This window comes from Lucilia sericata, unplaced genomic scaffold, assembly GCF_015586225.1.
Source record: "Lucilia sericata isolate MDLA Ls3-8-SP2 unplaced genomic scaffold, ASM1558622v1 Contig000825F_arrow, whole genome shotgun sequence".
Lineage (NCBI taxonomy): Eukaryota > Metazoa > Arthropoda > Insecta > Diptera > Calliphoridae > Lucilia > Lucilia sericata.
Window position 1 is genome coordinate 140,628 of NW_023994817.1, and position 15,847 is coordinate 156,474.

General features: G+C 26.8%; 1 protein-coding gene across 1 annotated transcript in view; it reads left to right on the top strand.

Annotated features, from left to right (window-relative positions):
• Nucleotides 1-15,847, top strand: part of LOC119608378 — a gene marked incomplete at its 3' end in the record, with an annotated part of 88,256 nt that overhangs the window by 15,329 nt on the left and 57,080 nt on the right. Inside the window, exon 2 of the mRNA XM_037962778.1 lies at nucleotides 11,484-11,558. The remainder of the gene's footprint in view (nucleotides 1-11,483; nucleotides 11,559-15,847) is intronic.

Genomic DNA, 15,847 nt, shown 5'->3' on the forward strand with positions numbered 1-15,847 from the left:
AATAAAAAGATATTTACGTTAAAGGGTTAATTTCGATTTCATCGTATATACAGGTGTTCATTATATATTTTTCCTTAGTTTCATTTAAATCGGATGAAAATCAAAATAATATTTCACTATGGTTTCAAGAAAATTTCCCAATATTGCATAACTGGAGTTTGACCTTCACAGTTTATGGCTTGACATTATTCGATTTTACTAAAACTTCAGATATACGTCTCATATTATCTAAAATTATATAATCCGGAAAAGTTTTATAAAAAAGCATAACAGTAAAGAATAAAACCTGTTTTTTAAAAATTTTAACAAAAAATGTTTGTCGCCGAAATCCTCAAAATTCAAATCGAAGGTACTGGTAATATGTGAGAGATATCGACCTATTTTCTTTACTATTTTATTCCCTTCTTTATTGTCCATAAGTCACATTGAGATTTTCCCAAACAATTTTAAATTAATAAGATTGTAACAGAAATTTTTTCAAACCGGGGTGCAAATACATTACATTTATATTTCAAATATAGCCATGCATTTGAAAAAATCAAATAATGTATTTCAGATAGACTGCCATCACTTGATCAACTAATGTTCTAAAGAACAAATTTTTTGTATAGAAAATTGTTTTTTTTTTTTGTTGACTTAACCTTTCTATAGAGATACGATCTAATATGTTTTATAGCACTTGTACTTAATAATTAAATTACTTAATTTTAGTACCTCCTTATTAAACATTATTACTACATAATGATATAGATATGGTTATTTTTTATATAAATATAACATTCATATAAATGTTTAGTAGGGTAGCCCCAAAAGGGAAATGTTTCCAAAGAAAATTAAAATTTATATTACTCTAAGATACCATTTCAAAATTTCATAATATTCCTTTCCATGTAATATGAAAAAAATGGAAAACTTTAAAAAAGAACCTCTTTAACCTTTGACCCAGCTTACCAAATATTGATCCCCGGACGAAAATTTTGAGAAACGTTATCTTAAAATGAACTAAATATTAATTTTTATTGGAATCATCAGTACCTTATTTCTTATACACCACAATGGGCCACCCTAATGTATATTATATTTGCATGATTTTCAGTGTATTGTATAGCATCAAAATTATAGCCTCAAGAATAATTCAAACATTTAGATGCTGTATGAATATGTACAACATACATACATATGTGTGTATGTATATTTTAACAACTAAGAAATATAGTTGGGCATGGGTGACCGTATTATATGAATTATTTTTCTATAAAAGTACCCAGTAAAACCTGATATAATGAATTGCACATACACAACTACTTACTTTTCAATGACTTCTACATACCGTCTGCATTACTTTTAAGTACTCTAATAATGTCTTACATATAATTACATACGTAAGACCTTTTTTAGAGTTTTGGACCGATTCAGATTCTGAATCAATTGGTATGAATTAAGTTGGGTATATGTACATTACAGTGGTGTAGGTTATAATAAAAACAAATTTTACCAAAATAACAAGTAAGAAGTTTATATTCGCCTTTGACGAATCTTATATACCCTTCACCACTCAACCATAGTGTGTTTAAAAAAGAATAATTTTATAAAATTAATATTTTTTATTTTTCACGACTCTACCATTACTTTAGCAATAACAAAACAAAAAACAACAACAAAATACACAAAGCAATAAAATCAACAAACATCCAAACAAATGTTTTTTTCCAATAAGCAATGTTGTTGTTGTTTTTTGTCAAAGGATGCAAAACAATTTATTTTTTTGATGAAATTTTCAGAGGTTGTCTCGGATTTTTGCTCATATCTTCGTTATTTATGGACGGATTTTGCTGATTTTAAATAGGAAACTTTTCGAAAGCCTGGCTGACAGAATTATTGAAGATTTGGATCCCGAAAATATCTGGGGTCTTCAGAAAATTGATTTTAACAGACACACAGACGGACAAACAGGCGAACAAAGCTTAATCAACTCCGCTATCTATAAGGATCCAGAATATATATACTTTATAGGATCGGAGGGTGTAGGCTATAAAAAGAGAACTATGTCGAGCATAGTCAGCCATATGATTGCTACAATAGATTATATATAAGATATTACTAAGCAAATGGAAACCAAATAGTTTTTCCTTAAGATGTTAAAATAGACAGCCAGACGGATGAACACCTTATGGTATTACCAATACTTTTGTGTGTTACATATGTAAGCACAAAACCCATAAAACGCAAATAGTGGTGTAGAGTATAAAGGAAAGAAACGAACGAACGAACGAAAAAAGAAAACCACTTCAAACATCAAAGCATTTTGACGTTGCACTACAGCAAACTCTCATGTTTAGTATATCCGCATGCATACATACATATATTTTGAGCAAAACTATATTAGTATTTGTGAACAAGTGAACACACACACACTCATTTAGCCACACAAAAAGGATATGAATTTTCTATAAATACACACATTCTAATGCTAGCATGAGTACATATTCATGCATATTCAACAACATGAGTTCATTTTACGAATATTTTTTTTTTGAAGAGTAACATGAGTATTAGAATCAGAATGTTTTTTTTTAGTTTTAGTTAAATATATTTTTGTGTGTGTTTTATTATTAAGTTTTTCATTTTCAGTTTTTAAATAGAGATATTTACTAGAGAGTTTTGAAATAAAATACAAATATATCAAATAAGCATTTATTTTATTATACACATACAGCTACATATACATATGTATGTAAGGACAAAGGATAAATTGTTTTAAATAATCTACAATTTATAAAATGTTTTACGAAATATATTTCATATAGAAATGTGTGGAAAATTGTCTAGAAATAGGGGTTTCCCTATTTATAGAAAATTTTGATAAATTTACAGAAAAATTTTGATAATTTTTCTATTTAATAAAATTTCTTATATTTTATTATTTATGCAAAATGTTGGAAACCCCTAGCGAAAAAAAAATCATGATATTAGAAACCCTATTCTGATTTTAAAGCATTTATATGCACATCTTTAAAAAAGCAATAAATGCTGTAAGGAGAGAGTATAAAAAAATGTTTTTATTAAAATTGTGTGTTAAAATTAATTCAATTAAAGATATGGTAAATTCCAGAATATTAAAGAATAAAATCGAACTGGAAAAATTTGGATAGAAAAAATAAATAAGAGAAATGCTGAAAAATAACATCAAAATTATAAATTGACTTTAACAGATATTTCACAAAATACAAAAACTATACCTAAACCACTATCAAGTTTGTTGTGTGCTCCTTTAAGTGGAAAATGTTGGTGGAAATAATCTTTTATAATAATCTAGAAAGTTCCAATGTTTTCAAATCAGTTATCCTTACAATTTTCCTTTCGCAGGACGCGTTCGGTAGATGAACTGACAAACTACCGCCAGACTTTGTTTTAAATATTCGCGTATTCGCGAAAAAGCTTTCATATCAAAACTTATTAAATCAGCATGAAACTGTAAACAATTGCATACCTCACGGCATATTTTATAATTAAAAATACTTGCATACTTTTAAGCTTTACTAACGAAATATATTCTAAAAATCTTCTTAAATTCTTTCTATTTGGCCTCAAAATTTAAATAATATTTAAATTGAATAAATAATTTTGTCAAATGTTAAATATTGTCTATTTATTATTAAATTAAATAAAGAATTTTGCATAAAATAACCCAAGAGCAACAACAGCAACAATAAAATTTAAGAATAATAATAATAACAACTTTATTATGTTTCTAACTTGCTGTCAATTAAAATAAATTAAAATGTTATTAATAATAACTATTCACCTACATATGTAAATATAAATGAATTGTTAATGTCAAATAAATACTTGTATCTATTGGTATGTGTTTCTTATATATTTAAAATATGTACATATATGTATGTTCATATGTGTCTTTGGGTAATTTTGTATATTTCATTTAAAATTCACAGCAAAAACTTACACTGAAAAGTAATAAGTCAAAAAGCTATTAAAATTACTTTTCATGTTAACACGGCGATGCCATTGGAGGTAATTATCACGCTCGCTTACATATAAGGACTTATATAATTCATACAAATATAGAGTTAAAAAGTTCTCAACACAGAATATGAACCGGAGTCTTATGCTCGTTAGACAGCTGTCGTAATCATCTTTACAAAATGAGAATATAAAACGATAAAACTCCAAATAAGTACTTACGTATATGATTATATGTAAGTCATTATTAGAGTACTTAAAAGTAATGCTGGCTGTATATAGCATTTGTGTTAGTTGAAAAGAAAGTTGTTGTGTGTGTGTGTGTTTTTTTCTGAGTGTTGTGTTCAAAATCAAATTACATAAAATTAACACTTGAATTTTTGCAATATTTTATATCTTAAACAATAAAATGTCAAAAAATATTTGATGAGAAATTCATGTGAAATACCAACATATAAATTATATTTTAAAAATAATGAAAACCTATTTTTGCATAACTTGACATATGAACTTTTGTTTTGTTGCTACAATTTTCATTGTTCAATTTGGTTAAATATTAATACCGGAAATGTTCAATTATGTTAATAATAGATGTAAATCATTTTGAAATCATTAAACATATAAAATGTGTTGGTAAATTAATAATTAAAAATAAAAAAATTAAATAAATAATATGTATTTAATTAAATATATGACATTGGATTTTGTCACAAAAACGTAACCACAAATAATATTATAAAACTATAGAACAGTGGGTAATAGTAACTTTAAATTAGTAATAAACATTTTTGAATAAATAATCAGATATTTTGTTATGATGATCTTTTATTTATACTTTATTGAATTATTCGTTTGGTTCATAAATATTTTGCAGGACTATTGTATAATTTTTCCACTGTTATTAAAAAATTTTAATTTATTCGTTTATTTATGAACATCAGATGAATTAACCACATAATTGTAAAATAGACATATGAATTATTGTTGTTTTTTCCACCCTTTTATTATTATTAATATTATTTTTTTTAATATTAAAAATATTCATAAATGTGACAATATAAAATATTGATTACAGATAGCCCAGGAAAATAAGGGTTTTGAAATGAGGACTATTTCCGCATAACATTAGTTGTTTTCGAGCTATAGTGCATTGCTTTATCATTGCAATGATATTTCCAAATCTTAATATTTTTAACGTCGATACAGATTACATATGTCACAGTTTTTCTTTCTAATGTTAGCTAAAGATACATAATTTATTTCTATTACATCCGTTATCACAGCATCACTCTCTGATCCATAGTGCAATGTCCGTCTATCCGAAATTTTCGAAAGGGTCATAAGTCATAATTATAAACATAATTTGAATAAATTGATGGATATAATCTATAAAGGACAAAATTTCTACTAAATTTTATTGAAATCAGACTATGGCTTAAATTACGTCTAATATAGACAACCGGCTTTACTGTCCAATATTAATGAATACCAAAGCGTTTTTACTTTTTTATTAATTCAAAAATAGCTACATAATATTAAAAGCTGAAATCTGATTTTAATAAAATTTAGTAAGAATACTCTAACGGCCTTATGCATAATGAAAAACGAGCTGCTAACTTTTTTGTGTGTAAATTCCCATAAGGAAAAGTTGGCAGCTTGTTAATCAGCAGTTTTTTATTATGCATTATTACTCTAAATATGTAGATTGTGACTACCATTTTTTGCATTATGGGCCATAGAGCGATTCTTAGGAAAAATAATAATGTATAAGCATATATTGACAGCTTAAGAATAACGAAAAAATTATGAAATTTTTTTTAGTGATACAATCTATATTGAGATTTAAAAATATAAGTGCAGCTCGAAAACAACTACTGATAGGCAAAAATAGTCTTCAATTAAAATGTAGGAAATTTAATTGTCAATAGAAATGTAGTAATATCTGAATCACAATAAGCGAGATATTTGTAACATTTAACCCACAATGTCTCGCTTAGCGTATATGGGATTGATGACGACTTTTCGGCCCTTAATTAAGACCCCAAGTCGAAGCCAACATTAATTAAGCTATTTAAAATTCTCCAGATTACTTATTATACCCTACACCACTTTAGTAGGGAGGATATATTGGGTTTGTGCTGATGTTTGTAACACACACAAATGTCCTTCCTATACCCTCCTTAAAGTACAATATACCAATCGGCTTATAATCATTTTATGAGTCGATTAAGCTATGTCCGTCTGGCTGGTTGTCAATGTAAACCTTCTGCGCAAGGTACAGATTACAATTTTCAAGATAATTGGATGAAATTTGGAACACGCGCCTTTTTTGGCCCAAGGCGCGAAGCCTATTGAAAATAGTTAAAATCGGCCCATTATTTCACCTAGCCCCCATACAACAGAACCCCCGAAAAGGGCCTTTGAGCTAATAATTATGTTAAATATTTATTTATTTATTTATTTAAATTCAGTCTAGAAACAATTTTCTTACAGACTATGATATATATATACCTGTATCTCGATAAAAAGCGGCACAATTAAGTTTTATACAAACCCCTCAGAAAATGACCCCCTCAGAAAATGACTTGAATGTCCAAAATTCACATATAAACACTAATATCGCGATGAAATTATTATGAAAAATAAATCACATTTAATATTAATAACTGGTGTAGGGTATCATATGGTCGCGCACGTCCGACTATACTTACTAGTTTCTTTTTTTGGGAAAAAATTTCCTGGGCTAAGGAAAACCGTATACAAATTTACAAAAAAAAATTAATAAATTTATACTTTAGGATTAAATGATGAAAAAAAAAAAAAAATAATTATTATTAGGACTGGCACGAGGCACAATCCTGTATAAAAAGGAGACAATAAAAATTATTTTAAATACTAGCAACAGAATTGCTGGAATTCTCTGCAAAAATATGATGACATGCACTCAACTACTTGCTTTTTAATGAATACTTCAAACCAACTACATTACTTTTAAGTGGTAACTTACTTAGCCACATATTTGTAATGACTGATGTATGTCCTCACTTGTAAGCATATGTGGTATCGCCGCAATGTAGAAGAAATTTTTACTAAACCTATAAATTTACAATACAAAAAAATATTTTAAAACTATCGTCAATTGCATTCAATACAAATATCCCAGGAAAAACTTACATTGAAAAGTAATAAGTTAAAAAGCTAATAGAACCTCTTTTCAGTACTTCTTCATTAGCCTTTTAAGTCATTATTTACAAATAGGAAGTTAAAGAAGTACTTGCAATTTCTCTTGCAAAGAAGTTGTTTAGTAAGTTGTTTTATTCTATAATAATAAAAAGAGCCAGGGATACGAACCAGGGACTTCGGTTTGTTAGTCAACTGTTCTACTAACTGCACCACTGCTTAGCTATTTTATTGCGCGTCAAATAATGGTTTTAACATACAAATTTAATTTTGTTTTCTATTTTGTAAAACAAAGCCGTAAATAAAGTACTTCTATATCGGAAAAGAAGAAAGTCATTACTTCTAAGTAATGCAGACGATAAGTAGTAGTCATTGAAAAGTAAGTGGTTATGAAAGTACAACCCATTACCGAGTTTCTGCTGGGATTGTTAACATTGTTTTTCGGTGTAGTTTCTAGAACAAAGATATTAAATTTTTTGCAGGAATTTAGTCTGGTAGTCTTATATATTATTGCTGTTTATTTAATAACTTTTTCTACGAAATCTCTTTAAGGCTGCCGGCAGCCTTAAGTATATTTAAATTTTATACATGACAAAATTTTAATTTAACTAAGCTGATTTATTTTCCAGTATGAACATTTTTATAAAAAAAATATATCTTGTTTAAATAATTTGTTATAAGACTTTACTAAAGGGAAACAGAAAAAATGAACAAATTCCTAAATAAAAAATACGAAGTATTAAAAACAAGTAATTTAAAAAAAAGCTAATTAACAGTAAGACTATTAATAATGATAAATAAATACTTTCTAAGGAACAAGGATCTTAAATAATAAAGTTCAATAAAAAGAATCTTTAAGAAATTTAAAAGTTAAAAATTAGCTTAAATATTAGTTTTTTAAAATAGTATTTTAATAGTAATATAACAGAACACGTAAGAATGTAAAGTTGGGACTGACTGAGCATATGATACCCTACCCCAGAGAATAGTAGCGTGCGCTCAAGGTTTACATGGATACACAGATGGACCAACAGACAGACGGAAGGACATAGCGACAAATCGACTCAGTATGTGTTTCTGAGACGATTGGTATACTTTAAGGTGGATGTAGGGTTTTGGGTGTTATTACAAACCCATAATACTTTCCCCACTATAGTGCTGTAGGGTATAAAAAGGGAATTATAACTAAAAGTGCTCTTAAAACTAAATTATTAACTCACAGAAAATAAAATGACAATGAAAATGGTTTAAAAACGACTTAAAAGAATACACAAATATACACTACACAAAATTACCTTGGCACTAGACAAGAAAGGTAAAACAACCCACAGTCAGATTCAGGATAATCAGTGAACCAACAATTCTAACAGACAACCAAGTAGTCTGACGTCAAACATTAACAGTCAAAAGTCAATTAAATAAAAATCACAACACAGCGCAAAGTAAGTATGAAACGTACCAATACCGCAAGTAAAATTTTAATTAGACTTAATTAAGCGAAAATGAAACAAAATCTTATTTCACCAGCTAAAAAAAAAGGAACATATGTATGTCGCTCTAAATGTCTGCACAAGTTAAGTTAAAAGGGAGAAGAGGGTGTGTTTGTATGGCGGATTGTTTGCTTTACTTTAGCAGACTGCTGCTTATATCTTCAGTTCTAGGTATGACTTAAAGTCACGAGTAGTGGTAATACTTGTTAAAAGTCATACGAAATAATCAACCCTCTATAAAATTGGCCAACAAAATACTTCAATTAAAACCACACAGACCTTTATAGTATGTATTATGGTAGTAAAGACAAATATGTATGTACATATTTATAAAAGTATATATGTTTGTGTATTTTATAAAATACTTGAAATTTCTGCTCAATTTAAGTTAATTCCACTCGTTGTTTTTTGTCCCCTTGTCTTTTTCTGGTTCATCATTGACATCCATGCTACACATATTTAAATGGTTCACAAAAATAGCAACAATATAATGGAATCATAATGTAGGTTAAACATACCATGTCTGCTAAAAGTTGTAAAGACTAAAGAGACCTTAAATATTGTAATATTTACAATTAATATTATGTATAGTAGTAGTAGTATAATATTTAAGCTCCACTCCCTTTTAATGTTCAACTATATACATATGTACATATTTATTTGGTTTTCTTTGTATTTCCAATAGGGTTGGAGGACAGCAACTAACAAGCGGTAGTTTAATGTTTAAAATTCTATTTTATGGTTAATGTTCATATTCATGATTAAACAGTGTTACATACATATGTATTGCATACGTTAATGTTAATATTCATAAAGAAATTATTATGAACACTTGAAGAAATTTGTAAAACTGTGGTTAATGTTCAATTCAATTAATTGTAATTGAAAATATTGAAATTACAATTACAAGTAATTGTAATTTTCAAAACTTTAATTACAAGTAATTGTAATTTTAAAATTTTTAACTACGATTACAAGTAATTGTAATTTTCAAAACTTCAATTACAATTACAAGTGATAGTAATTCTCATAACTTCAATTACAATCACAAGTAATTGTACTGGTAAAGCTTGAAACGTAATTGTAATTGATAATGTAATCAATTTCCCCCAAGCCGGTAATTGTACTTAGTAAAGCTTCAATTACAATTACTTTAAAAGTAATTGTAATTCATAATGTAATCATTAAACCACCGCCTATGAACTTTTCCCTTCTTTCCGGCAACATTTGAATTCATGCCAAAAGGACTGCTCATCTTTTCAGGACAATAACAAATCAAGTCAATTTCTTATATCCAGGACTGAAGTTATATATATGAAACCAAGAGAGTGAGTTCTGTAGTGGAACGGGGCAAGGTCTTTACCATAAGCCGACTACAGTTACACTTTCCAAGCACTTCTATATTAACAGGTGGCCTAGCGTTACCATTATAGAATATTATGATTTCATTTCTGACTGCATATTCTGGACATTTTTGACCAATATTCACTTTAAACGAATCAGTTGCATTCAGTACAGGATGATGGTCTGGACATAATAGATAGTTAATTTTTGGTTGCATCAATTACAGAGCATTAGCTTAGGGTTATAGGTATTCTGCTTTATTGTCAATTCGATTGGTTGGCTGGCTTCACGTACTATCTTTCGCTTCGATATTAATACCAACCTCAATTTGATATTTGGAATAGGGCCTTTAATCAGACCTTAAGTCAATTATGCACCGTGCCCCTTCGATTTAGAAAATATTACATTTTACAATCATTTGTGGCAAATTTTTATAACCTTTAAATGATTTTCTTTAAGAGGGGTTATATGGGGGTTAGGGTTTAGGGTTATATAGGAAAATTTTGTCGCTGTACTCGTAATTTTAATTCAGACATAAGCGTTAGTCATTTTCTGAAGTGGATCTTCTATGGGGGTAGGGTCAGTTATCGACCGTTCCTCATGAAATTTGCTAGGAATATTTCAGTTTCTATAAAACTTATTTATGTCGAATTTCATCACTGCACTAGTATTTTTAAGCCAGTAATGACCGTTAAAGACACTTTCTGAAGGGGATCTTATATGGAGAGTACGGCCAATTATAGACCGATTATCATAAGAATTGATTTGCTTTGTATAGAACTTGTAAGTATAGAATCGTTATACTGGTATTATTAAAGTGACTATAATTGTAAAAACTGTTTTCCGCGGATCCACTTGGCTGTCCACTTGTCTTGTCCTATGCGAAAACGTGGACCGATATGACCAATACCAAATAAACCTTATCTATAGGGAATATTTGTGGAAAATTTCAACAGTCTAGCTCTTTCCGTTCAGACAACGGTCGTGCTTTCAACAAACTGACAGACGGATGGACATGACTCGATCGTTTTAGAATTTAATAAGGATCTATAATGTATAAACTTTTGTACATCTATGATCTATATTCCGATGTAGGAATGAAACAAGTTTTTGATGGTGGGTATATAAAAGATAATTTAAATAATTTCTTTCAGTGTAATGTTAGCAAAATAATTTCACATACATGCTAAGTTTGTATGTATATATGTCTACATACAATTAATTGTATATTACATTAAGTAAAATTCTTAACAACATACATACATTATGTTGTTGTTGTTGTAATTATAATTATTAAGTCATGATTATTATCTCGGTTAGTAGCTATTTAGTACAGAGTAAATATTTTGTGGTTCTTCTAACATGTATGTATATTTTTACTTTAAGTTCCATTAGGGGATGATGTTCATTGTTTTGGTTAACTTTGAGTTGCCTTTTTAATGTTCTTTCAATTTTTAACAGTGTAAAACTTTCATTGTATCTTTTTAGATGTTATAACAATGCTGTTGCTAATTTCGTAAAAAAAATAATTGTGGTTTTTTTTTTGAGAGCAAAACACAAAAGGTAAGTAAATTCCGAATCAAATGTATAAATATACATGCATATGTATGTGTGTATATGAACGTATACATAAGTACAAATGGAAAACCTTTAATTAGTTAATTAAGAAAAAAATATTTTGAAAAGTAATTAAATTAATTAGACTGAAATGTTTCTCATATAGAAATTTAATTGTGTGATTGCAGTTATTTATGTTGATAGAAATATATTTTTTGAAATTGTTAACTTAAATTAAGATCTAGAGGAATATTTCTACACTTGATCGTAGTAGAATTGTATGAACTTTCAGATAATTCTTATGGACTTGTAAGTTTCATAAAAGCTTTGCTCTGAACTCCTGTTAAATTTTCAAAATATTATTTTCAAACTTAATTTTGTTTAAATACATTCTACTTAAATAAGGATTATTCATTGATAGAGGAATTAGAATTTCATATTTTTGTAGCATACTTTTAGGGGAAAGTATATTAAGAAAAAATTTTATTTTTTGAAAATATTTTTTTTTTTTTAATTTCATAGCTTTTAAAAGTACATATTTCAATCACAATATAAATTTCAAATAAAATATTTCTTTTAAAATTTATAATAAAATTCCTAACATTCCATTTTTTACGATTTCATAATAAAATTTACCAGCAGATCCATAAATTTAACACAAATTAAAAATTTGCATTAATTTTACACTTTTTAACATAAAATCTCTCGAAAAACAAATAAAATTTAAATATTTTAAACAACAAATGAAATTCATTCTTTGACGATTTAATGCAAAAATCTTAAAAAATAATAAAATCATACAGAAGAGCAAAGGAAAAAAAATCGCTTTTAAAGATTTATTTCGTGTTACTATTTTAAATTATTCCATTATTTCAACAAACAACAGAATGAAAGACCTAATAAAAATGTAATAAAATTCTACGACAATGTATAATAAAGTGGAAATAATAACGAAAAAAAAAAAAGAACTCACATCTACTTACTTTACGTATTGTTCCATATATTTTATACTTTAGACTAGAAAGGAACTGGAAAAAAAATTTGCATATTCTTATAGGAACATGTATGTGTATAAATTTGACTATTTACTCCTTTTTGAAAACTGTTTCTTTATGTTTTCTCTCACTCCTACACACACACATTTGGAAATAAAAGATGAAAAAAAAAACAAAGAACAACATTTTATTCACATGGCATTTGACTATTGTAAGGACTCGCACACTCAGACATAACAAACGGATTTAGACATTTACAAGTACAATTTTACAATTTCATTGCTTAAAATTTACAACTAAATTATATTCTTAAAAAAACAAAAAAGTACGTTTGAAGACAAGAAAAAAAGAAAAACCAAATATAAAAAGCAAAAATTTAAAGCTATTCAAAATTCTACTGGCAAAAAGTGAAAGCTGAAGCATAAAATACAGTAGAAAATTTAACCTTTTCCTTTTTCTAGTACTTCAATTTGAAATATACTGCAAGTAGCTTGTTACATTTAAAATGTTACCACTGTTTTACATATAAAACTCGCTTAAACACACACACGACCTCCTTACGCAGCAACATTTAAAATGTATGTATGTGTGTATCGAAAAGGTCCTTTAGTAAACTACAAAAGGGGAGAGGTAGACATCTTTAATGTCTTCGTCATCATCATCGTTGTCGTCATCATCAAAATAACAATCTGCAACACTTTGTTGTATGAACGTATGTGTGTGTGTGTGAGAGAGCTCCTGCTTTACCTTTTTTGCAAATCAGCTCAGATTACATGGTTTATGCTAAATAGGTCCTTTTTACTCCTCTTTGTATACAAAAGAACTTGTGAGACCAGTGTTTCTTATGTGGTATTGGGTTAGGAGCAAGGTGTATAAGTACCAGCCCCTTCTTCTCTTATTACAACTTTATTTTTTGCCACTGCTGCTTAAAAATTGTGTTCTTTGCTAAAATTGTTTTAGCTTTTATATTCAAATACTGTTGTTGTTGTTGCTGTTACATTACTATATTGAAATGTGGCACAACAGCGCACCCCCCACCCAATATCAAAACTGGTTTCACTTAAATATCTTCTTATTTTCCATTGTTGCTGTAAAAGAAATCGTATATAAAAAGCATAAAAAGTGTTTCTTTTATCCATTCGAACCAAGTCAAGATGTGCTCTTTTTACTCGTTTTATGCAAAATTTTTTTAAAATCAGGCAATTGTACTCTACTACAGTTGCTTTTTACTACTCATTTTGATTTGATATAAGATGGAAAAAAATGGTATGTAGAAAACACAATATCAGCTAGAATCTAATATTTCTGATACTTACACCACTATACAAGTAGTATTAAAATGATATTGCACAGTGGGGCTTTTTATACAAATTTGAAACTACTATCGATTCCAAATATTTAACTATGCCTAGTTTTACTCTCGTAAATCTGGTATTTTAGTGATTTTTGTTTTTAAAGAAAATTTTAATATCAATAATTTTCTTTTTTTATAGAAAATTATTGATAAATTTTCTATGTTAAAGAATATTCCATAAATTTTTCCAAACTTATCGAAAATTTTATTTTTTTAGGAAATTTTCATTTATAGAAAATTTTCGATAAATTTTATATTTAGAGAAACAAAATTTTTTCTTTGAAATTTTCTATAAACTTTCTTTTAATAGAAAATTTTCGATAAATTTTCTTTTTATAAAAAAGTTTCAATAAATTTTCTTTTTATAAAAAATTTTCGATAAATTTTCTCTTTATACAAAATTTTCGATAAATTTTCTATTTATAGAAAAGTTTTGATAAATTTTCTCTTTATAGAAAAGTTTCGATAAATTTTCTTTTTATAGAAAAGTTTTGATAAATTTTCTCTTTATACAAAATTTTCGATAAATTTTCTCTTTATAGAAAATTTTCGATAAATTTTCTCTTTATAGAAAATTTTCGATAAGTTTTCTCTTTATAGAAAATTTTAGATAAATTTTCTCTTTATAGAAAATTTTCGATAAATTTTCTCTTTATAGAAAATTTTCGATAAATTTTCTCTTTATAGAAAATTTTCGATAAATTTTCTCTTTATAGAAAATTTTCGATAAATTTTCTCTTTATAGAAAATTTTTGATAAATTTTCTCTTTATAGAAAATTTTCGACAAATTCTAGAAAGTTTTCGATAAATTTTCTTTTTATAGAAAGCTTTCGATAAATTCTCTTTTTATAGCAAATGTCCATAAATTTTTGATAAATTTCCTTTTTATAGCAAATTTTCGAAAAATCTTCATTTTATAGTAAATTTTCGATAAAAATTAGTTTTATAGTTTTTTTTTTTTTTTGACAAATCTTCATTTTATAGTAAATTTTTGATAAATCTTCTTTTTTGTAAATTTTTGATAAAATTCCTTTTTTAAGAAAATATTTGAAACTTTTTGATAAATTTTCTATTTTCGAAAATATTTGAAACATTATTTTATAGAGAATTTTCAATAAATTTTCTTTTTATAGAAAGTTTCCGATAATTTTTTTTTATAGTAAATTTGCGATAAATTCTCTTTTTATAACAAATTTTAGATAAATTCTCTTTTTATACTAAATTTTCGATAAATTTTATTTTTATATTTTTTTCGAAAAATTATCATTTTATAGTAAATTTTCAATAAACTTAATTTTTTAGTATTTTATTCTTAATAAATATTTCCTTTTTTAATATTTTATTTTATAGTAAGTTTTCGATAAATCTTCTTTTTTTTTAAATATTGATAAAATTCGAAGCTTGTTGATCAATTTTCTATCATCGAAAATATTTAAAACATCTTTTTATAGAGAATTTTCGATAAATATTCTCTTAGTTAAAATAAAATTTTACATAAATATTGCGGCAAATTTTCTGCAGTATTGGGGGCAATGATTTCATAAAGTGGCCAATTGCAATGATTTCTAATGTATAAAGTTAATGAAATATTTTCCAAAAAAATCTTTTATTAATCAAAACACTGTGCAATTCAACAACATGACCAGGACTTGTTTATAAATATGCAAATTTTTTCATTCATACTATTTTTTTTTCGCAAACTTATTTGTAAATCTTTTATAAAAAAGTTTACTTTTGCAAAATAACGAAAAAAAAAAGAAAATCCTGTAACAATTTTATTTGTTACATTATTAAAAATAGCAAAAAAAAAAATAAAAAAAAAGGAATCTTAAGAAAATCACTGCCTGATATTAAAGTTCTTAGGAAACGGCGGCTACAACACACAATCTCATACAAGTTAAATAGAATAAAAATAAACCAAAAACTGTTTTATAAATTTCCTACA